Raw genomic sequence first — 24,614 nt, 5'->3', positions numbered from 1 at the left:
GAATCCAGCTGTTATACTATTTCAAATACCATGTGAGGCAGAATGGTTTACAGTCATCAATTTATGTCAGGCATTTTACTCCATACCACTCCATGAGGATAGCCAATTTATTTTCGGATTTAGGATGGACGACTGTGTGTTAACATGGTGTCGTGTCCCGCAAGGGTATAGAGAACGCCCCTCTATCTTTAGACAGAGTTTGAAAAAGAATCTTGAAGGGCTGGTAATGCCACAGAGCTCAGTTTTGGTTCAGAATATAGATGACCTTTTGAGACTGATGATGCTTGCAGGATCGACGCTGTGGCTTTGCTGAATCAACTGGCAGAGAATGGACACAAAGTGTCCCCAAATAAACTTCAGTATTGTCAGACTGAAGTTCAGTATCTAGGTCACCGAATTGAGAAGGGAAAATGAAGAGTGTCACCAGATCGCATAGAGACGATTCTGCAAATGGGAACTCCGAAAACCCGGAGAGAAGTCTGCATGTTTTTGGGAATGGTCGGCTATTATCGACAGTGGATCCCAAACTTTTCATTACAAGCAAAGCCACTATTGAGGTTGACTCGAAAGGACGTTAGTGATCCGGTACCATGGGACCACGATTGTTTGAAAGCCTTCCACGAGCTGAGAGAGAGCCTATGTTGTGCACCAACTCTGGGAATGCCGGATTATAACAAAGCGTTTTTGCTTCTCTGCTGTGAGAAGGAGAGATGTGCATTAGCAGTCCTTGTACATACACATGGGGGTGCCCATAGACCAGTGGTTAACTTTCCAGCTACATTAGATCCAGTAACGTCTGTGTTGCCCAGATGTCTCAAGTCCGTTGCTGCAACATGTGTTAGCATTGAGAGATGTGAAAGCATAGTGATGGGTCATCCATTTATTGTTTATGTGCCACATTCAGTAGAACTGTTAATAACAAGAACCAAGACACAGTATTTAACGAATAACAGACTTACATAGTATGAGCAGGTTATATTGGCTTCTGAAAATGTCACTTTGAAACGCTGTACCATCTTGAATCCTGCCACATTGTTGCCTCTTCCACAAGAGGAAGGAGAAGATTGTGAAGAACATGACTGTCTAGATGTTACTGAGCTATCTACCAAACCCAGACCTGACATTGTTGATGAACCTCTGCCTGAATCTGATTTGATCCTTTTTGTATGGTTCATGCTTAAGAGACAATAAAAGGTGTTTAAGAGCAGCGTTTGCTGTGTGCACCACTATTGGGGGTGGTGGAAGCTGCCTGTTTGAAAAGAGTATACTCTGCTCAGGTAGCCGAGATCATTGCTCTGATACATGCTTGTACCATCTCAAATGGAGTCTGAGTTACTGTCTATACGGACAGCAAATATGGGTTTGGAGTGGTTCATGATTTCAGACAGTTATGGTCTCAAAGGGGATTTCTAACGTCCTCAGGATCCCCAATCCGTAATGGAGAATATGTGCGCCAATTAATGGATGCCTTGCAGAAACCTGAGGAGATTGCTGTAGTAAAATGTGCAGCCCATGGAAAGGGGGAGGACTTTGTTACAAAAGGCAATAACTATTCTGACGAAGTAGCTAGTTTTTGTGCTATATATGATTGTGTTTTCAATGGAGAATATGTAGGATAGAGCACAGAAGAGACCAAGCTCAGCATGATGTTAGCTGTAGCCGATACTTGGGATGAGGTAAAGTGGCTGCAGGATGAGGTCCCAGAGGAGGAAGCTGCATCATGGATTAGATCAGGCTGTGAAAAGAGAGAAGATGGCATTTGGGTGTCGACAGATAACAGAGCAGTACTACCTAACTGTTTATTGAGCCCAATGGCAAGGTAGATTCATGGAGCAGTTCATCTTGGGAGAGATGCCATGGTGCGAGTGTTTAGGCAAGCCTAGTTTCATAGGTGTGTCACTTGTCAACAAATAAATGTTGGAAAGAGAACTGTGGTTGAGATGAGTCACATTGGAAGATCAGGAGGTCCTTTCAATAGGATACAGTTGGATTTTATTGAGCTGCCGAGGTGTAACAGGTTGAAATATGTTTTGGTGGTGGTGTGTATCTTTTCACATTGGTTTGAGGCATATCCAGCTAGACGATGTGACAGTCTCACAGTGGCAAACCTGCTATTACGGGAATTGATCCTGCGTATTGGATTTCAGACATCAGTGGAGACAGATAGAGGAACACACTTCCATAGCAAACTAAATAAATTGTTGTGTACGGCTTTGAAGATTGATCAGAGATTGCACTGTAGCTACAGGCCTGAGGCATCTGGTCTTGTGGAGCAGATAAATGGCACAATCAAGATGAGGGTGTCAAAAGTTTGTTCATCAACTTCTTTAAAATGGCCAGATGCGCTGCCGTTGGTATTGATGAGTCTGCATAGAACTCCTACTAGAAGGACAGGGCTTTCTCCCCATGAGAAATTGATGGAAAGAGCTATGTGATTGCATATGGTGCCAGCTACAGCATTGATAAACATCACAGATGATTTGGTTCTGGATTATTGTAGGGGATTGGCTGATGTGGTTAATTAGGTGTCTCACCAGGTCAGGCTGCAACTGCATCCTCCTCGAGAGACCCCCTGCATGACCGTAACCCTGGTGACTGGGTGCTTGTCTGAAAGCACGCGAGGAAGAGCTGCCTTGATGCTCGCTGGCGAGGACCATGCTAGGTGATTCTGGTCACAAGTACAGCGGTGAAGTGTGGAGGATTGCCAAACTAGATCCAAGCTTCGCATACCCGGCGAGTTCCAGAGCCTGTGGAAAAAACGACTCCCCTTGTTCCGAGAAGTGCAACTGAAAATGCAATAGGAGAGGATGCAATGAGTCAAGGCCTACAAACTCCTGAGGAGGCTGGACAATCAACTGAGCAAGAAAGAAGAGATCAAGCCGCTCCAGAGTTGAGTTCAAATTCTGAAATAGATGAAATTGCCGAAGTGAACTTTGAACCAGATCAGAGTGAACAGCTTGGTACAGAGGAAGAGAGGAGAGCAGATGCCGAAATAGAAATTTGGCCAGCAATAAAAGAGAGGCTGAATATAAGGCTTGCACCTAAGAAAAATCTCGCTCCGATTCCTGAAACGTCTAAATCAGATCAAAGTGAAGCAGAAGAAAGACCGGATGGTCTAAGACGATCCAGAAGAGAGAGAGAGTACTGTCTCAAAAGTACTCATATCCTGAGTGGAAGTACCTGGCTGCAGATGCAGAGACCGGCGAGATCCAGGAGGCTGGGGACTGGTACAGTGAGTCACGGAGAGAGCACTCTGACAATTGATATTCAGTTTCTGGTCCCTGGAGTTGATACTTTGGGAATTCTGACAGTTCCTCATCCACCAAGGCTGAGTGGTTTGCGATTTCTGATCCTTAACCAGGTTACTTTCCCTACTTTTGGTCGACAGCCCACCGCATAGGAAATGGGAGAGATTTGTGCGGAAATTTTGCAGCTTGTCTTACTATGCTTGGATCTAATATCATTAATGGTGAAGCTTGAACTGTGACAGAAACATGTTTATAGCCTTAGAAAGAAGATAACCTAGGCCCCAGTAGAAGAAGATGTAAATTAGGGACTTTCAGTAGAAGAAGCAATAAGGGAAAGGGCTGACTACATCTCTTCAATAGATTAGTATTATTGGACTGACAATTGCAATCACTGAATAGAAAACAAAAAATAAAAAGACATCGTAAATAACAGAATAAGTGAATGAAGAGGAAATAGACTTTATTGATTTTGTTTGTGCCTCAAGAACTCTAACAGTGATTCACAATGGAGTCTGGAAGCTCAAGACGCAAGCAGAAGTGCATAATTGGTACCCTTATTGTTGTGGTGCTTATTGTCATAACTGTGGTGATTGTTACATCTTTGGTTGGGTCTCACAATGCTGAAAAGAATGGGGAACATGTGACATCTACCCCATCTGCTTCAGATGTAGAAGAGGGTGCATCTGCAAAGGATAAAGACATGATCAGGGAAACTAGTTGGATGTTACATGTAGATTCGTCAAAAGGTGATTTCACATTGAATGCATATGCTCGTTTGTTGAATAAGTATGTCGATACAATGGAAGCGAAAGATTGCTATGTGTGTATGCAACTGCCAGCATCAGTAGAAGAAGGTATTCGATACCCTCATTTACCTTTAACGTATGGCATCACATGTAGTGTGTTGTTGAGCATGTTTTATAGTAAGGCACATTTTGAGTACTACTTCTCCAATTATGATGTGGTACTCTCAGAAGTTCCAGTTCTTATGTATATGAATACATTTGATTATTATAAGGAAGTAGAAAGGATGTCAACGTACTTTGTGCCTACTATTACTTTAGATACATCTTATGCCCAAAGCCACAATCTGACCTGTATGTTATCTGACATTGAGAAGAAGTTTGTAGATCAGATTGAAGATGGACATAGGCAGACTTTATTTAGACCAGATCCAAAGCATAAAGTTATTCAATTGACCCAGGATGAATTAGATCATAAAGCAAAGGGAAGTTCAGGCCCAATAGCTCTAGATTTTCAGCAAAAAGAGAAACTGTGCATTATACACCCTTCAACATGAAGAGTGATTGTGAACACATTTTCTTAATTGAGGAATCAATCAGAAAAGTGCTCTTGCGTAAACTAACCATAGTGCCAAATGTACATTTTATGTGGGGAAAAAGTACTTATGTGAAATTACCCAAGAATTGGTATGGTACGTGTTATTTGGCTGTGGTATTTCCAAAAACCTTTCATGTGGATGATTTATGGCCTTTGGAAGGGAAAAGATCTCACAGAGGAAAACATGGTGAAAGTGCAGGAGAAATTGTTGGGGATGTGTTTGGTGCCATGATACCTAGCTTGGGTGTGATTTTGAATGATGTGAAATTTAGAAAATTGCCAACTCTAGTGGAAAAGCTCTATGTGAATAAGGCTCAAATCTTATTACTTGTAGATGGGGAGATGGTTTTGATAAGAGCTATGGTTCTTCAAAATCGTCTTGCTTTAGAAGTGTTATTAGAAAAAGCCGGAGGAGCCTGTAAATTATTGAAAGTTCAACAGTGCCGTACCTATATTCCTGACAACAGTCGGGATATAAGGAAGTACATTAATAACATTTCAAAGATACACCAAGATTTGCGTGATCTGGCTGCTGAGGGACGTTGGGAAGAAATTGGTAAGGGTTTTGGAAAGATTGGAAGCTGGTTTAGAAGCCTGGGACAAGGAATAATGGGATATATCTTAAAACCTATCATAATAGCTGTAATTTGTATAATAGTACTATTGGGAGTTATCAAGGCTTTCAAATGACAAAGAGCACGTCATAATGAAAATTCTTTGAAAAAATTAGAACGAGAATTGGAACGACTGCAGGACAGTCATTATCAGCACCTTAAAGGGTTAGAAAGATTTAGACAGGGACAGCAAGCTACAACTTCTGTTTAGGTCAGTCTCTTCTACAAGGAGAAAACTGAGAGAATATAATTGGTGTTATGACACTAGTCATAAAATGGGGTAACTGATAGAGCCCTTACAGCACTCTAGATTGTATGGCTGCACTATACTCATGGTTTAAATGCACTCAAATGTATTTTTATCGTTTGCAGTGTTTCACAATTATTTTCTTTTTGGATACATTTGTATTCAATTTTGTACAATAAGACATAACATTCTCCATTAGGTCAAGTTTTACAGTAGTGACCATGTTTTCATTGCACTTATACATTTCGTCCCTTCTCATCATACTTGCAACAGACATTTGACTTCTCTTCCCTCCCACCCATTTATAGTGTTGCCCATCTGTACATAATGCTGTCCCCTGTACCTCCATCATACCAGGCTAGTATCTGGGCTTGACTCTGTTTGCAGAGGTTCACATATATATCCTCTAAATTCGTTCCACTTCCCCCAAATCTTAGACCATTTCTTGGGGCATCCCCTGTGTGTGAAAACTGCCCTCTCTGCCACCATTGCCTCATCCATATCAGTTCTCATTGTTGGTAAGCGGGCAACACATCCGTGCCCCAGTTCCTAGCTATGTTTCTTTTTTGCAATTGTCATCCCCAGTGTAGCCCAATTCTGCAACTGTAGATTCAGGTTCGTGGGTTCCCACATGTGTAGGAGGCATCTCTTTGGGTTCAGCAGGACTTCTTCCCCATTCCCATATTAAATGGTAGAATGTACCTGGGAGGCCACAGTTCCGCAAGCACAGTGTATTAGGTGCACAGCCTATTTTATTCATTGCTGTGCGGGAATAATACATGCGATGGAGTACTTTTAGCTGTACTAGTTTGAGCTTAGATGGTATCGCTCCTTTGCGTGGTGACGCCAATGCGTCCTGCCAGTCTGAATCTTCTATGTCGCCCAAGTCTGACTGCCATCTTTTCCTTAAGGTCGTTGTGGGGTCTGGTAAGTTATTTATGACCTTACGGTATGTCTGGGAGATAGCCTTTTTTACCATATGGTCAGTGAGGAGTCTGTCTTCCAAGGGAGCAGCCTCTGGTAGTTGTGTCTCTGGCGGAATGGCACTCCTAAGTGCGTGTCTAATTTGGGTGCACCTGTATAATTCGGTCCCTGCCATGTCCTACTTCTCTTGCAGTGTCGCAGAGGGAATAACCTCCCCCTTTAACCAAAGATCCCCTATTTTGGTGAGACCAATGAGGTCCCATTTTTTTAAGCCCTTCGTGTTTGATAAGTTACCTAGTCTTTGGGTCTCCCAGAGGGGAATGGCCTGCATCAGCACTCCCTCCCAACCTAATGCCCGCTGTGCCGCATGCCATATTGTGATTGTGTGAGCCGTGGGCCCTGTGAGTATATTTTTCTGTTTAGTGGTGTGTAGGGCTTTCATTAACTGGTTCGCAGGTAGAACGTACCTGTCCATCGGAAAGGCTGGTTCATCCTATAGTGCATGCAGCCAGTGATTTATCACCATGAGTTGTGACGCCCAATAATGCAGTTTTATGTTAGGCAAAGCGATTGCCCCGTCATACCAACTATGGGTCAACTTGTGTTGTGCTATTTGCGCGGTCTTTCCTTTCCCTCAGTAGAGCTGAAACCTCTGCTTCCAATGCTTTGAAATATTTGGGGGGGACGAGAATGTTTTTTTTTTGGAGGGCATATAGAAATATAGGCAGGGCCATCATCGTAAAGAGGGCCGCCCATTTCACGATTATTAAATATGAATTATTCACCGCTATAGAAGTATCAAGAGGTAGTGTGCACATTTAAATAGGACTTTGTATGTATTAAAGAAACCTATAATTCCTGTATGTATAATTTGCAGGACAAAATATTATTTGTGCAATGTAATTCGTGTTTAGTTTAAGTTGCCTGTAGGCCCAAACTGCAAGATGTTTTGAGTTTTGTTTCTCCTTGGATTGATCAAGAATTAATTAAATGAATCCTTTTTGTGTTCGAAGACATTATGTTCTCTTCCTACTGCAAGTGCAGGAATTCGACCCGGAATGTCTTTGAAGAAGGCTGGAAGACGAAAAAGGGAGGACGCCTTTCGTGTTTGGCCTATCTGCAACCCAAGGCCACTGAACATTGAATAATTTTAATTAGAGCTTCTGTAGAAACCTACTGAACATGTTGCAAATGGAAAAGTCTATCTTATGACGTATTGTGGGTTGAACATTGCCTTTTTGTATGATGCGCAGGGACAGATTCGAGAGACTTCTGCTTATTTTCGGAGGAGAAGGAGCATCCTAGAACGAGCTCCATAGCTTTAAGCTATCAGACCCATTTGACGTGAGTACTTCTTAGGAAGTCAACACATGCTGACACCTTAGGGATAGACTCAGGGAAATAGGTAGGATTTCCATGTAGAGCAGTGTAGGGAAAGATACTTTTCTTTTCTACTCTAAGGAAAAGAGAATTGGACTCAGCTTCTACTCTTTGTTGCATTTTGATGTTGGAGTTCATCATATTATGCCTTTTGTGCCGAATGAATTATTATATTATTGTATTGTATTGTATTATAATTGCATTTATATAGCGCTTACTACCCCTGACGAGGCGTCAAAGTGCTTTTTCGGAGAGTAGCACGCTACTCTGGGACCCATAGAGGATTAGTGTTGAATTAGTATAGTGAAAACATGCAAGTTCATTTTAAGTGGTGGATAGGTTAGTCAGTTATTTGCATTTGGAATGATAGCAGAAGGATAGAGGAGGACAAAGGTTTGTATTTATATAGCGCTTGTTGACACACGCTATTCAGGAAGCCTACAAAGGATTAGTGGTGAATTAATATGGTGAAATATGAAGTAATTTCGGCGTGGCTACGCGAGCGGCAATGGCGGTCGCAGCTTGTTAGAGCTCCCGCCGGCCCGCACTTCATCCGACACATTTATCCTAGCCCCCGTACCCACTGCTCACTCACTTGTGGGGCGGACATTCCTAGTGGCGCCGAGGATCCTCCGGTGCCGTCGGCAGTGACCCTTGGTGCTTGGACGCGCGGAGACGGGGGACGGACGAGTGAGGCCTGGTATTCCGGAGAGGCGCCGGGACCTCAATTTTGGCGGTCCCCGGCTGAACGGCCTATGGGTGGGTCGGCTGGCCCGCCACTCGCCGCTGAACTTCTGCTGCCCTGGGGCTGAGGGACGATCGGCGATTCTCCTCCTGGGGCCTTGCGGGGGAGGTGTGCGTTCCTGGTGCCGTAGCACTGCCTGCTCCGCTGCGGCGGCCCTGTGATCGGGCTGCAGCCGCGGCCTCGAGTTTTGCGCACCCCCATCGATTGAGCCTGCGCCTCCACCTGCTGATGCCCTGCGGTGCTCGGAGCACACCTGCCCTGGAAGCCCCGGCGGTGGCTGGACGACGGCGAGCAGCTCGGAGCGTCTTGGCTGGCCAAGTGCCCAAGGACAAACCGTGAGTACCCCCCCCCCTGGGTCCCCGGGCTCTGCTGGAGTTGGGGCTGACGCTGTGGAGCCCGGGAACGGTGTGAGAGGGACGCCACACAGCCCACGGGGGATTGGGGGTCTCTGACTGTCAGCGGGTGGAGTGCTGGTCTCGGGGCCTGTCTGGACTTTGCTTGGCCACAGGGCTTCACCGCAGATACAGTTATCCGGGCCCCGCTGAGGGACCAGCTGCCTTCACACGGCCCTCCCCTGCTATACTTGGTGAAGGGGCTTGGGGTCCCTAAACGGCCGTCCCCACATACGTGGTAGACAATACGCAAGAGACTTGCAGCCATGACCAGGGGAGGTGGCGGCCCCACCAAGCAGGTGACGATCGACAAGTTCACCGGGCCCGGTGGGGGCCCTGGGTCGTCAGGAGGTGGCCAGCAACAAGGAGGAGGGCCGGACAACGCGGCACTAATGGCGGCCATTACCCAATCAAGGGATATGCTCGATGCCAAAATAGGAGCGGTGGGCGCAGATGTCACCCTCTTGCGTCAAGACTTGCGGAATGCTGTGGCACGGATCACAGAGACTGAATCCAGGGTGTCGGTTGTGGAGGATGATGTCGGCACACTTAAGAAGAAAATGGCGGCAATGGAGACGGCGCAACGGGGGCGTGGCTTGGGCGCCGATGGAGCAGGCAGCGTGAGCCGATAGCTCCGCGCCCGATCCCCTGATTAATCCTGTAAAACGGAGTCGCAGTTGGCCTGGGACCGAGGGATCAGTGTCGGAACGAAGGCGGCACAGTTCGCTACCAACATCCTGGCTGGAGGAGGTCGAGCACCGGAGTTATCCTGGTTGACTCGGAGCCGGGGCAGTCCGAGACGGAGCACCCGAAATGGTGACGGTCCCTTCCTGGTGACCTTGTGAGGCGCGGACCGGCTTCGAGATCTGCGGCCGCCTGAGCAGAGGTGAGGCTGAGGAGGGTCGGCGGCTGCCCGGCGCGGAGTTCTGTGCCCTGCAGAGGGTCGCTGTGGGGGACGACCGGTGCCGCCTGGAGGCTGGGGAGATCAGTCCTGCGCACCAAGATGGCGGACACCGGGCTGACGGTTGAGGAGCAGCAGTGATCCCTGGTTGGAGATCGGAGCTCGGTGGAGGCTCGGGGCTGGTTCTGGCTGGCGGCGGCCACTGCCCACGGACAGACCGGAGCTGAGCTGCACTGGCCGCTATTGCAGTGAAGGGCGGACTGTGCCTGCTTCTGGTGGCCCGGGAGGGGACACGTCCCATCACGAACGAGCGTGGGCGACCCCCCCGGTGATAGCGTGCACTGAGGAGCTGAGAGGGGCCGCTGGTTGTGAGGGGTGCCCCTGGCGCGACTGCGGATTACCCGGGGCGCATCCGGGTTGGACTGAGCCGCCACTGGACGCTTGGGCTTGCCTGACGGAGCCCGCTCGCGCAGGAGGTGACGGAGAGCCCCGGTGGAACGTCGAGGAACTGTGCGGTGCCCACCCGCACGTCTGGTAAGACTGACCGGCCGGAGGGCGGGCCGCAGTGCGGGACATCCTGGACGAGAGCCCTCCTGATAGCTCCTGGTAGCTGGGGACTGGAAGTGAGGCCTGGGGCGAGGAGCGCAGGAGGGACGCCTTTACGCTGCACGGAGCCTAGGACGGACACAGGCTGCCCGACACTCGCCTCCAAGTACAAGCGGTGTTCAAGCATCCCTTCACTGCGCGGCTGTTGAGTGGTACATCATTGGGGCGGCGAGTGTATCTGGTGCTCTGTGGCGAGGAGGACTGTGATGCCCTGGAAGCGGGCGGTGCTGCCAAAGGCAATCAGGGGATGCTGGACGGTGGAGTGGACACCGGGGCCTTGGAAGGTGAGGCGACATTAGTGGGGTGCCCGACCTGATCGGGGAGACCCTGGGCGAAGCGCTACCGGCTGCTGGTGGGGAGGGCCCCCGGAGGGGTGTGAGGTGCGGGACCTGGACTGGCTGCGGCGGAGGGGGCCTCCCTTTGGAACCTCGATTATCGGCTGGGATAGAGTGTGTAGACTTTGGGGCCCAACAGGCGCAGGTGCTTGGGGACCCGGGGCGGCCCGGTGGACCAGGACCCAAGTGCGTGCAGGATACTGTAGGTCAAGTGGGTGCCCGTGCGTATGCCTGGCACGCGGGGGGGCCTGGGACTGTAGTGCCCACAGGAGGCTGCTTGGATTATCCTGGGTTCAGCGGAGGTGTTTGTGGAGGACCCAACTGCGCAGCTACAGGCGAGCACGGCCGTCCTATAGCGGAGCCCTACAGACCTCTGAAGCGGAGAGTCGCTCCCAAAGGCGCTAACCAGCGGGACGGTGAGGAGTGCGGCAGGAGCGATGAAACCTGGAACGGCGGAGGGAAGCGTGGCACCCGAGACTGTCGTTTCAAAAGGTGCAGAGGCGATGGAGGGCTCAGAAGTGGAAATACGGCTGGGCAAGCGCCTAGATCAGATTCTGGATGCCATTACTGCAACCAAAGACTCCCTCCATAATGACATTGCACAGGTTGCGACGGGGTTGGGCCTCCTGAAGGCTGATCACTCGAAGCTGGTGGATAGGGTGAAGGACACTGAATCGACGGTGCAAGAACTGAAACCGGCGGTAGTCATGGTGGAACGGAAGCTGGAAGGAGCGCTGCAAAGACTGTCAGCTCTTGAGAAACGGGCAGAGGATGCAGAAAGTAGGAACAGACGCAATAATGTGCGTGTGGTCGGCCTGCCAGAAAAAATTGAAGGGGCGGACATGATCGCATACCTGGAGAACTGGCTGCGGACGCAGGTGGCCCCGGAGGGCCTCTCCCCCTTCTTCACGCTGGAGAGGGCACACAGGGTCCCGGCCAGGCCGCCGACACTGGGGGGCCCTCCTAGGCCGGTGGTGGCTCGCTTACTCCACTATAAGGACAGGGATCTGCTGATCCAGAATGCGCGAACGTTGGGCCCATTTAAAGTGGAGAACAGTTCGGTGACTATCTTCCCAGATTATACCCAAGAGATCCAGAGGGCTAGGGCTTCTTTTCTAGCAATCAAGAAGGAACTCAGGAACGAGGGGATCCAATATTCTTTACTGTTCCCAGCCAAATTGCGGATTATCCTAGATGGCATGACTCAGTTTTTCACGACGCCCGATGAGGCCTGGACCTGGCTGGAGACCTATAGAGCGGGTACTGACCGCAGGCATAAATCTGAGACTGACCGGCCGAAGCCGCCTAGGGTGCGGCAATCTCAACGGCTCCGGAAACGGCATAAGACCCAGCAGGCCCAGCTGCTTGCGCAGTTGGCGGCGGATAGACAAGGGGCCCTGGAGGCGACGGCGACCATCACGGGATCGAGAAAGGAGTTGCACACGGAGGGATCTGCATCTGAGGACGACAAGAAACAGTCGGGGGCTGAGATTTCGGATGTTGATAGCAACTTGGGGCCGGAGGTGACTCCCCGATCGGCGGACGATTTGTGAACTGGTCGGCCCCCAGAGGGCGATGCAGGGCAAGACCGCCTATGGAAGGCAACGGACGTCATGGTATCCTTCCAGTGCACAGTACACGGCCCCAGGCCAATGGGGAGGGGATCATGGGGCGGAGGGAAGGGGCGAAGGCTGCCGCTTGTCGGGTCTTAACCACCCTCCTATTGCCCCTAAGGCAACCTGCAGTGGCTACTGCAGGGTAGAATTGTTTATTTGATGTGGGAGGTTTGGATGGGGGCATTTGCGCTGTTGCTGGTTCCTGTCCTGGGGGTAGGGGGGTTGGGGGTTTTGAGGGGTGTTTGGAGGGGGGGCGTTTTTGTTGCTGGTGTGTGCTGCGGAGCTGGGGTTGAAACACGGAGATTGAAGGGTAGCAATGGGGACGGTGCCTGAGCTGAAGTGCGTCACGTGGAATGTGCGGGGCCTACACACCATGTCCAGACGTCATAAAGTGCATGCATACCTGGTGCGCCGGGGAGTCCACATTGCGATGCTCCAAGAGACTCATCTCACTAAGCTGGAATGCGCGGCGCTCCAGAGGCGATGGAGGGGGCAAGTGTTTGGCACAGCGTACTCAGCCTTTGCAAGGGGGGTATTGATTTGGGTACGGGCGGGGGTTCCCTTCCAGGTGACGAGCCAGACGATTGACCCGGAGGGCAGATATGTGGGGGTGGCGGGGAGACTCTATGGTAGGGAAGTGGCGTTCTGCAGTATCTACACCCCGAACACCGATCAGTCCCGCTTTTTTGACTCCATTTCGGGCCTACTGGCTCAATATCTGGCAGGGCAGGTCGTATTGGGAGGTGATTTCAATTCTGTCACTGATGTCACCCTGGACAGGTCACACCCCCCACTGGTCACATCCCCGGTGCGCAGAATGGCGAAGCATAGGAGCGAATGGCAGGCTGAATGGGGGCTGATTGATGTGTGGCGGGGACACCACCCTAGGGACAGGGATTACTCCTTCTTTTCGGCTCTTCACGAGTTACATGTCAGGATTGATACGATTCTCTGCGACCCCGCCACTGCCTCGTTAGTAAAGCACACTGAGTACCTGGCTAGGACGATTTCTGACCACAACCCCCAGCTGCTCTCTCTCCATTGGCAGAGGGTGAGGACGGCGATTCCCAATTGGCGGCTGCACCCGGATGCATTGGAAGATCAGGTCTTCAAGTCTACGGTCCGTGAGGGGGCGGAATCATACTTTGAGACCAATAGGGGCACGGCCTCTACTCGGGGGTTGGAATGGGATGCATTCAAGGTGGTCATGAGAGGCCTCTGAATTGGGAAGCATTCTGGAGAAAGGAAGGTGGTGCTGGAAGAGGTCAGGAAAGCGGAGGATGCATTGCGGGAGGTGGAGAAGCAGAGACCAGAGAGGGGAGCATTGCAGGCGCGGCTACTGGAGGCTAAAGAATTAGTGGCATCGGTGACCGAGAGGCTCAGATGTTATGACTATAAGCAATACATGGCAAGGGTCCACGCAGAGGGCGACAAGGTGGGCACGCTGCTGGCGAGGCTAGCGAACCCAGAGCCACGGGGATGTGCAATACTGGGGGTGCGGTTGGAGTCGGGGGACACTGTCCACTCCCAGGGGGCGATACTCTCTCGTTTTACTGAATATTATGGGACCCTGTACCGGAGCCGATTGGAGTTGGAGGGTGCCGAGCTCTCCGATTACCTAGCAGAGGTCACTTTTCCACTGCTTGAGGATGAGGAGGCTAAGTCCCTGGGCGATGTGATCACGCTGGCGGAGGTTCGGGGGGCTATCAAGCACATGGCGCGGAGGAAGACTCCGGGGGTTGATGGCCTCCCGGTTGAATTCTATGCCCAATTTGTGGACATCCTGGCACCACAGTTATTGGAGGTCTATAATGAGGCGCTGGAACTGGGCCGGCTACCTGGCTCGATGAGGGAAGAGCTGGTTGTGCCTCTGTTGAAATCGGGTAAGGATGGGACGGACGTGACCTCTTATAGACCACTGTCTATGCTGACGGTTGATTATAAAATCTTGAGCCGTATCCTGGCCACCCGACTGCAGCAGCACATGACATCCTTGGTGCACGGTGACCAGGCTGGTTTCATCCCCACTCGGAACACCTGGGCTAATATCCGCCGGCTTGTACGAGTACTGGGTGGTGAGCTGGATCCGGGCGACGAGCCTGCGGTACTATCAGTGGATATAGAAAAAGCGTTCGACAGTCTAGAATGGGGCTACTTGGACGAGGTGCTGGGGAGGTTTGGTCTCGGGACGGGGTTCCGGCGCTGGACGAGGGTGTTGTACTCATCGGCCACTGCCAGGGTGCGACTGGGTTCGGTGATCTCCTCTGCGTATCCGGTCCAAAGAGGCACACGGCAGGGATGCTCGCTGTCGCCCCTATTGTTTGCCCTAGCAATAGAGCCATTAGCGATTCGAGCGCGGTCGGGGCTGATACAGGAGGGGATCGTGTGTCGAGGTGAACGACATCATATCTCGCTTTACGCGGACGATCTCTTGCTGTTCCTGGAGGACGCGGAGGGGGCACTGAAGAGAGCAGTAGATGCGCTTACGGGGTTTGGAGTCCTATCAGGTCTTAGAGTGAATTGGCGTAAAACTTGCCTTTTCCCGGTGAGAGCGGGGACGCTGCAACCGCAGTTGCCGGCGGAAGTGATCTGGGAAGACTCCTGTTTCACCTATCTGGGAGTTAGGATCTATCATACGGCTGAGGGGTTGCTGGAAGGGAACTTGGGTCGATGCATGAGAGCCCTGCGGGGCTCGATGGCGTTCTGGGCCACGCTTCCGCTGGCGGCAGTGGGGAGGGTGGCACTGCTTAAAATGGTGGCACTGCCTCGACTATTGTATTATTTCAGGACTCTGCCTATCTGGGTCCCACCTCGGTTCTTCAAGGACCTGCGGACCCTCACCACTGGCTTCATTTGGGGGACGGGAAGAAGGCGAGTAGCGCTGGACACTTTGCAGAGGCCGAAACTCGACGGAGGGATGGCTGTCCCTGATTTTGAACTTTATTATTTGGCGGCACAGCTACAATTCCTTACGCAACAAGTTGCGAGGGAATTTCGGGGTCCTCATCAACACAGAGGCATGGGGGTCCCGAGACATGTCCTCTCTTATATTATAATGGACCAGCGGCTGGACGTTCGGGATCTGACGCTAGAGGAGAAAACGTTGAGGTTATGCTGGAACAGAAGTCGAAAACGGGCGGGGGTGGTACACCCATATGCCCCGGAGATACCCCTGGGCATGTTAACGGCACTACCGCATGGAGGGGATTGGACCCCCCTTTCGGACTGGGAAGAGTTAGGACTCCAGGTGGTAGGCGACTTGTACGCTGAAGGGGAACTACTGCCTTTCCAGGTGGTGCAGGACCAGTTCGGGGTGCCAGCGGGGCATTTCCTCTTACACATGGCTGTTACGGCAGCGATTAGGAGGCACTGGGGCGAAGGGCAGGGAGAAACAGCAACCGCACTGGCTTGCCAGTATGTTGTGATGGCTGCGGGGACGGTCAAGGCGATCACGTGTCTCCAGTCGCGCATGCTCCGGGACGGACAGTCGGACCTTCCTGCTCTGAAGCAGAAATGGGAGGAAAGTATAGGAAAGCCAATACCGGATGCAACATGGGGCCATCTCCTGCAGAGAGCAGGGAAGGGCTGCAGGAATGCGCGCTTTCAGCAGGTGCATTTCTTTGTGGTCCACAGGGCCTATCTCACTCCGGGTAGGATACGGAGGCATTTCCAAGCGGAAGGGGCGGCTTGCCCCAGGTGTCGTCTGCTGGGGGCGGAACTGGATCATATGTTCTGGGATTGTCCGAAATTGGGGTCGTACTGGATAGATGTGGGTGAGCTCCTGAACGAAGTGACAGAGAGACAGGTGACCTTTGATAAAGCCGCCTGCCTACTGCTATGGTTTCCCCACACGAGGAAGACGAAGGTTACCAATAAGTTTATTGACCTGGGGCTCATACTAGCTCAGAGAGAACTGACATGGCGCTGGAAATCAGTTGAGGGCCCCTCTAGTAGCCGGTGGGTGGTGGAACTGAGTAAATGGGCCAAGACTGAGAGTATGATCCGGCTCAGACAGGCAACGCGCAAGGCGGATGAGAGGGAACTGGAAGTGGCGCGAGCGTGGGAATGTCTGGTGCAAGCGTTGGAGGACTACAGGTCGCAGGAGGAGACTGAGGGAGAGTGAAGTGGCAGATGCATTCCGAGATGGCGCACGGGTGCCTGAGTGTTGTTCCCCTAACTCCTGCACCAAGCTTTACTATTCCGGCAGTAGGCACACACCAGCGGGGGGTTTAGGTTTTGTATATTTGGGGGGGGGGGGGAATAGTTATTGGAAAAGCAGCGACATATGACGGACCAGTCATGAGGGTCATTGAATGGATGTGCGTATAATTGTTTTGTCACTCAGCGCCTCCCAGGTCGAAAACTTTTGCCGCCCAGCCTCCGGGATGTGGGCTGAATGGCTGTGTGATGCAGGCGGGACGATAGAGGGGTGAGCGGAGTGTGCAAACTGACTGGGAAATATGTAAGCTGTGTAACTTTGATGCTGCAACAAAAATAAAATTTAAAAAAAAAAAAAAAAAATGGAGACGGCGCAACGAGGCCTGGCGCTTCGAGTTGAGGACGCTGAAGGGCGCGCACGCCGCAACAACCTCCGCTTCATTGGCTTTCCAGAACGATGTGAGAAGGGTAACATGGAACAATTTCTCGCGCAGTGGCTGGGGACCTGGCTGCCCCCGGAGGCTTTATCTACCTGCTTTGTTATTGAACGCGCACACCTCGCCCTGTCGCAGATGCCACCGGAGGGTGAACGGCCTAGGGCAGTGATTGCTAGACTGCTGAATTATCATGACCGGGATGTCATTCTAAGGGAAGCGAGAACCAGGGAATCCCTTCTTTATGAAAATCGTAAGATAATGATCTTCCCCGACTACACGAAGCTAGTACAGCAGCAGCGCCAATCCTTCATGGACGACAAGGCGAAACTGCGAGGTCTTAAACTCCAATACTCTCTGTTGTACCCAGCGCGCCTGAGGGTGATTTTCCAATCACGTACACTGTTCTTCGATACGCCGGAGGACCTCTTCAAATGGACCGACGAGACAGTTAGGGTCCGGCCGAATCCCCAGCCGGGGCTGAATCCGGGGCCATCGAGGGGGACGTCACAGGAGCGGACCAAGCCCAAGAGGAACCGACGATCCAGGTCACGTAAGCGGTCGGCCTCCCTCAGCGGCGCCCAGGCCAGTGGTAGGACCGAAGAATCGGACCAGTCTGAGGTGGATAATGGCCAGATCTGATGATTCTGCGCTCCTCTGAACACTTGTCACTGCAGGTTTTGGCCACAGGAGTACGGGCACTTGGGGCTCGATGGACTGGTGGTATCATAGCTGCCTCAGGATTGATTTGCGACTGATCACTGAACGTGAGGGGGAATTGTGAGTGGGGGTTCGGGGACTACACATAAGGGGCTACTGCTCTCCTACGAATGTGGGAGGTTTAGGGGGAGGAGGGATGAGATTACTGTTTCTTGGGGAGTTGGGATCCATTGGCATGGCTGGCTCAGGGCTCTCTGTTCTGGACTCGGGGTCACCCATGCCGCGACAGGTACTTCATGGTTTGTTGAGGTATAGGGTGGGGGGTGGTGGGGTGCGGGTGGCTGGAGACAGGGCCACTGAGTTGGGACTGCAATTTGATCAAGACTATGATGACATTCAGTTGATGGTTGGTTCTGGGGTTCGGGGTGGGACGAGAGTTGCTCGTCGTGTTCTCTTGGGGTTCTGGGGCGGGAGGGTGGGACTGCACGTGTGTTTTGCTGTAGTGTTCTTTACTGTGCGTGGTAAGTGGCAATGGCGAGGACGTTCTGTTGGATGGGTCCCACTGGATTATGGCTGATAGGACTCATAGACTCCCCGAGGCGTCTCTGCGGGTGATCACATGGAATGTCAGGGGGATGCTTGACAAGATCAAGCGTGGTGCAGTATTGCGATGGGGAAAAAATGAGAGTGCTGACATTTTCTTGCTCCAAGAAACCCACATGATGGGCTCAAAAGTGCTGGGCCTACAGAGGTTTGGCTACCACCAGGTGTTCCATGCCGGATTTTCCCGGGGATCTAGGGGAGTGGCCATTCTGATACATCGCAGGGTGGCATACGTTCATGAGAAACAGTGAGTTGACCCGCAGGGTCGCTATATCTTTGTCAAGGGCATGGTGGGCACTGAATCTGTGGTCTTTGGGAGTGTTTATGCCCCCCCTCCCCTGCAATGGGCCCTAGCTGAGAAACTTTTCACAGTGTGGGAGGACATCCCCGAATCCCTGGCGATAGTTGGTGGTGATTGGAATGACGTGATGGATGCGAGTGTGGATCGCCGGCGGCGCCGTGAAGTGATTGACACTGCCCCCCCCCCCGCCCACACCAGACTGCATGCTATGACTGAGGGACTGGGCTGGTCGGATACCTGGAGACATATGCACCCTACCACACGTGAATATACGTATGTCTCTGCTGTGCATGGCTCCTATTCGAGATTGGACTGTGTGTTTGTGCCTAGCGGCTGCTTGTGTAGAGTGAAGAGTGCTGACATCTTGCCTAGGGGTCTGTCCGACCACTCCCCGGTATCGATTAGGGTGGAACTCCGCCGACAACGCCAACCGTTTCGATGGAGGATGTCCTCGTGGCATCTCCAGCAGCCTGCCTACGTGACACACTTACGGGAAGCGTTAGACCTATATTGGCGGGAGAATCTCGTAGGGGACATCGATGCCGGGGTGGTATGGGAGGCCATGAAGCCCACTATCCGTGGAGTGGACATAGCGTGGTGTGCCGCGGCGCGTCGGAAGCGGCGGGAACTGATCGCAGAAGCGGCCACGCAGGTAGAAACTTTGGAAGAGCAGAACCGCGCGGGGGGGATGACGCCGGGTTGCGACTACTTCTTCAGGCTCAACAGGCCTATGCATCTGTCCTGCTCGATGAGGCTAAACAGGCGTGGCTGGCCACGTGCAGTAGAATATACCAATGGGGGGACAAGTCATGTACGATGCTTCATAGACTCTGCCAACGCCACCTCCAGCCGCTTGCGCTGCCAGGACTCACGTCCACCGACGGTGAGGTCCTTACTGATCCAGTCGAACTAGCAGCGAGTTTTGCCGCATACTTTGCTACCCAATACGCCCCATGCGACCGCCTGTCAGCTGACGAGGTGACTAAATTTATCGAGGACCTGCCCCCCAAGGTAGTGTCTGAGGAAACTAGGAAGGCCCTAGATGCGCCCCTTACGGCTGAGGAACTGGGCGATACCCTGGGACAGCTTAATACCGGGAAAGCCCCTGGCCCGAGTGGCTACCCGAGTGAGTTCTTTAAAAAGTTTCATGTACAGCTGGGGCCCCATTATCACCGCGCGCTTGAGACTGCGCGTGAACAGGGCACACTGCCCCGAGACTGGAGACATGCCGAAATCGTGGTCTTTCAGAAACCAGGTAGACCCCCGGAGAGGCACGACTCATATCGCCCCATCTCATTACTTAATATTGAGGCTAAAGTTCTGGCTAAAGCTCTAGCGAATCGTTTGTCCCCGCATATAGCAGACCTAGTGCATCCCGATCAGGCCGGGTTCATGCCTCATAGAGCGACGCGACACAACATCAGACGCGCACAGGCGGCGATTGACGCCATGGGAGCCACAGGGGAGCGGGCGGCTCTGTTGCTAGCTGACATTAATAAAGCCTTTGACTCTGTTAGCTGGCAATACCTATTTGCCCTATTGCCCCGTCTAAATCTAGGCCCGGTTTTCCTGTCCTATATCAGGCTACTATACACAGACAATACGGCCTCGGTGCGGGTTGCAGGGGCGGTATCGGAGACGTTTCAAATTGGTCGAGGGACTCGACAGGGATGCCCGCTCTACCCCTATCTATTTGCTCTACTTATGGAGCCGTTGGCTGCCTGGGTACGTATAGATGCGCAAATGCGGGGGTTTGTATGGAACGACAGCTTAACGGATAGAATTGCGCTTTACGCAGACGATGTCCTTTTCTTTCTTACCGATCTGCAGCGCTCGGGACCGCGCGTACTGGAAATTATGCGAGTCTTTGGGGAAGTCTCAGGTCTCTATTTGAATCTGCGTAAATCTACCCTCTGGGTGCTCGATGGAGACGACGTGACGGATCCCTGGACGCTGGGGCTGCAGGTGGCTACGCATGGCCTGAAATATTTGGGGGTGTTCCTGTCGAGGTCGGCGGACGTTGCTTGGGAGCGCAATGTAGTGCCAGTTTGGGATCGAGTACAGTCAGATGTCAAGACTTGGTCTCGTATGCCCCTCTCTATATTTGGCAGGTCCGCAACTTTTAAGATGGTGGCACTCCCACGTCTCCTCTACCAATTGCAGAATCATCCCTATCCGATTGCACCCCAGTGGTTCCGACAGGTCAATTCGATCTTGGGCCGCTTTCTATGGGCTGGGGGGACGTCCACTTATTGCGGAGGCCTGGCCACCTCGGACCTGTTATCCTATTACCAGGCCGCTCATCTGCTTATCCTGAACGATTGGTGGTATAGCGACAGAGGGGATCCGGCCCATGCCCTGGAACGCTCGTTGATGGGCGACAACACGCTCCACACGGTCCTTTACTCGGCCCGCTTGCGGCGGGGTCTGCCGAGGGTCACGTGCCTCGTTTTTGCCATATGGAGACAGGCCTTGCGCCGCATGGGCTGGTGGGGTCGCCTGACCGCTGAGACGCCGCTATGGCACAATGGTCTGTTACCCGAGTTGTCGGCCTTATCAGGATTTGACGGCTGGGATGCAATTGGGATTTCGCAACTGGGAAATGTGATGTCCGGAACGACGCTCAAGTCCTTTCAGGCACTTAGCGTTGAGTTCAATATGCCCCAGTCCCAATTTTTTCGGTATTTACAACTTCGACACGCACTGATGCCCAGTATTGCCAACTTGGATTCACTTCCCGATTTTAGTCCCATTGAGGCAAAAGTCTTTATGGGCGATCTGGGAGATAAGAAAGTCTCCCGCATCTATCAGACTTTGGTCACTCATTGCTCCTCCACCCTTCTTCCGTTAAAGGCGACTTGGGAAGCTGATGTTGGCCCCCTTGACGAAGATGACTGGAGGGAGGCTCTGGAGTCCCCTAAGGGAACAGCCATTGCTATACGGCTTAGACTAATCCAATTCAAAATTCTCCATAGGGCCTACTTCACCCGTGAACGACTGTGGAAGGCTGGCTTGATTGGGTCCCCGGAATGTTTGCGCTGCGGGAATGCAGTGGGCGGTTTGCTCCATACGTTATGGTCGTGCCCGAGGCTGGTAGGTTTCTGGAGGGGTGTGTGGGGCTGCCTGTCGGAAGTACTGCGTTGGACTCTTCCTCGCACCCATCGCCTAGGTCTACTCCACATCTTAGAGGGGGTTGGTGGAAACATATATAAACGACACTTGCTGCTCCTGGGACTGGTGATGGCCAAAAGAGACCTGGCCCGGGCTTGGAAGGATGTGAGGGCCCCCCCCTGTGTGCTTGGAAGGCCGGACTGGACTTTTGCATGGGCCTGGAACGACCGATTTTTGAAGCACGAGGTTGCTCCGCAAACATTTCAAGATATGGAAGAGGTGGGCTGAGTATAGGGGGCTGACACTTGACCCTCCAGCGGAACTGGAGGAAGATCTCTAGAATTATGTTATTGGCAAGTTCTTGCATTATGCTACGAATCTTATATCATGATGAGACACAACGGCGATTTATACACGCGTGCAAGGGGGTAGGGTGGGACACAGGGGTGGAGTTGGGAGGAGTGGGTAGTTGGGGTTTATAAGGGTGGGAGAAGGCATAGTGATGTTCCTTTATATTTGTCTTTTCTTGACTGCTTGGTTGGACGCTTGGTCCTGTGCTGCGATTGTAACATGATGCTTGGTGGTGTTCTCCTGAATGTGGGGAGCCACGCGTATTTCTTGCCTGATCCTACCAATAAAATTTGTTGTGAAAAAAAAATATGAAGTAATTTCAGTGGTGGATATTAGTCAGTTACTTGGAGTGAGAAGTATAGTGGAGGGATAAAAGGGGAAGAAAGATTTGCATTCATATAGCACTTGTTACCCCTGATGGGTGTTGAATCGCTTTTCTGGTGAGTAGCACGCCACTCCGGAACCCATAAAGCAATACTGTTGAAAATTATTATAGTAAAAAAAGAAGAAGTTATTTGAGTAGTGGATATGTTATTCCGTTATTTGGGTAGTATATTATACAAGGAGGGGTAGAGTAGGAGAGAGTCTAGAAAGGGTTGCTTTGACAATCATAGTAGTGGTATGGGGTTTGGGATAAATGAGAGAGTGGATGTAGAGGATATATTGATAGATGTATAGGATGAGAGATAGGGTAGTGCATTGGAAGGAGTAGTAGAAGAAGTTTGAGATGAGTCAGAAGGTTGGACTAGAAGATATATATGGAGCCAAGTATAGGCTGAGAAATAGGGTAGTTCATTGGAAATGCTGAATTAGAAGAAAGTGATAAATATGTAGATCCATAATTACATTGAAAGTATATGTGTTGCAAGAGTTATAAAGTGTGTTGGTGTGCGTTACTGTTATTATGGTAGAAGGGAGAGGAGGGTGTTTGTTGGACAACTGATGGAAGGTATGTTAGGTGTAATTACAGCAGGGAGAGTGTGTCTGAATGGGATGTAGTTATGTATGGTGTTGATTGGTGTTGTGTTAGTGATTAGTGTATTGGTTAGTGGTATAGGATAGAGGTGTGTACTGTTTGTAGGTGATGGTGGATATGTGTGGTAGTTGGGATAGTAGGGTGTGTAGATGTGGTTTGGTTGGGTTTGTAGTGCAGGCTGGTACATTAATCTGTGCATAGTGTTGGGTGTGGTGTACATTGGGTGTGAGTGTGTTGCTCTGTTTGTGGATGTGGATGGTGTGGGCTGGGTATTGCTAAATGAGAAAAAGGGCAGCATTTCTGGCCCTAGTCCTGACCAGTCTCAAACAGGCTCAAACAGGCCACTCCCCTTGTCCTCTCTACCCTTAACAGGCTCAAACAGGCAACTGCCCTTGTCCTCTCTGCTCTTAGCCTCGACGCCCGGGCTGAGACGCCCTAACCCTGGCCTTTTTTATAGCCCTAGTAATCAGGTGACCCCTTCAGCCAATGGGAACCCTAGCCCTAACACTATCCAATCACAACACTAGCCCTAAAATCTAGGAACCAATAGGAGACCAGGACCTTACAGCAAATCTTAGACCTAGTCCAAGCACCCAATCAGTTCAAAAGCCCTGATATCTACGTCCAATAAAGGTCCTAGCCCTACCAGTAGTCCCAAAACAAGTCCATGCAACCAATGGCACAGGTAGCCCTAGTCCCTACTTCCAATAGAAAGCCTAACCCTACTCTAAGTCCCACACCTAGTCCAGCAACCAATCACACCAGAAGCCCTAATCGTTACTTCAAATTAAAGGTCTAACCCTAGCCCTAGTCCCACCCTACTCCCAACAACCAATAACATAGAAAGCCCTAGTCCCTACTTCCAATAGAAATCCTAACCCTAGCCCTAGTCCCAACCCTACAATGATTGAACCACAGACCCAGAAACCAATCAGAACGCTCAAATAGCCAGCCAATGAGGACATTAACCCTAATCCAATAGAAACACCAGATACAACCACCAATCAGTGTAGACATGTACTAACCACTAGCAGACTATATAAGGTCCCAGCGACTTCAGACAAGGTTTGCTGGCCAGGGAGTTAGAAGCTGCTTCTCCTGTTCAGAATCTCCTAGGAGACAGACAGGCTCAATCCACACTTTGGACTTCAGCAGGTAAGGGCCTCACTAACTTGAAATCCAACAATACTGTTTGAATAAAACTTTACTCCCCCTGCTAGCCAAACACGAAGTGCACAGGCCCTAGTAAAACACAGTTTAAACAGGTCAAAGAAGCACCCTCTGATGTAGAAAAAATCCCTGTTTTTGGGGGGCCAAATTGCACATTTTCTGTGCCTCTTACATTGCATTTAAGGAATCGCAATTTGCGATTCCTTAAATGCAATTGCAAAATAGGGAATCGCTATTTTGTGATTCCTTATTTTGCGAGGCTGTTACATCCCACTTACCTGAATTGCGATCACAAACGCCGAAATTGTGCGAATTTCTGCGTTTGCGAACGAAATTTTATTTCATACATATGGCCCCATCTGATTTGACTTTAGGAGGGAAGACAAGGAGTATAATTTAGTGTAATCACTTTCAACCTGAAGATGATGCAGCACTGCTGTGAAGTGCAAGCACTGCCCTTTACAATGCTCAGCACCATCGCACCTAAGTGTCCTCTGGTCT

General features: G+C 51.2%; 1 pseudogene across 3 annotated transcripts in view; it reads left to right on the top strand.

Annotated features, from left to right (window-relative positions):
• The window catches only part of LOC144781899 (adenosine receptor A1 pseudogene), a 316,798-nt pseudogene that overhangs the window by 108,823 nt on the left and 183,361 nt on the right, over positions 1-24,614 (top strand). The window contains exon 1 of one of the 3 annotated variants that reach the window (XR_013601088.1): positions 7,626-7,718. The exons of the other annotated variants lie outside the window; for them this stretch is intronic. The product of XR_013601088.1 is annotated as an adenosine receptor A1 pseudogene, transcript variant X6 (transcript). Of the gene's footprint in view, positions 1-7,625; positions 7,719-24,614 lie in introns of those variants that run through there. 3 annotated transcript variants of the gene reach the window in all.

This window comes from Lissotriton helveticus, chromosome 9 (genome assembly GCF_964261635.1).
Source record: "Lissotriton helveticus chromosome 9, aLisHel1.1, whole genome shotgun sequence".
NCBI lineage: Eukaryota > Metazoa > Chordata > Amphibia > Caudata > Salamandridae > Lissotriton > Lissotriton helveticus.
Note: the sequence above shows the minus strand (reverse complement) of the source record. Positions and strands in the feature narration are given on the sequence as shown.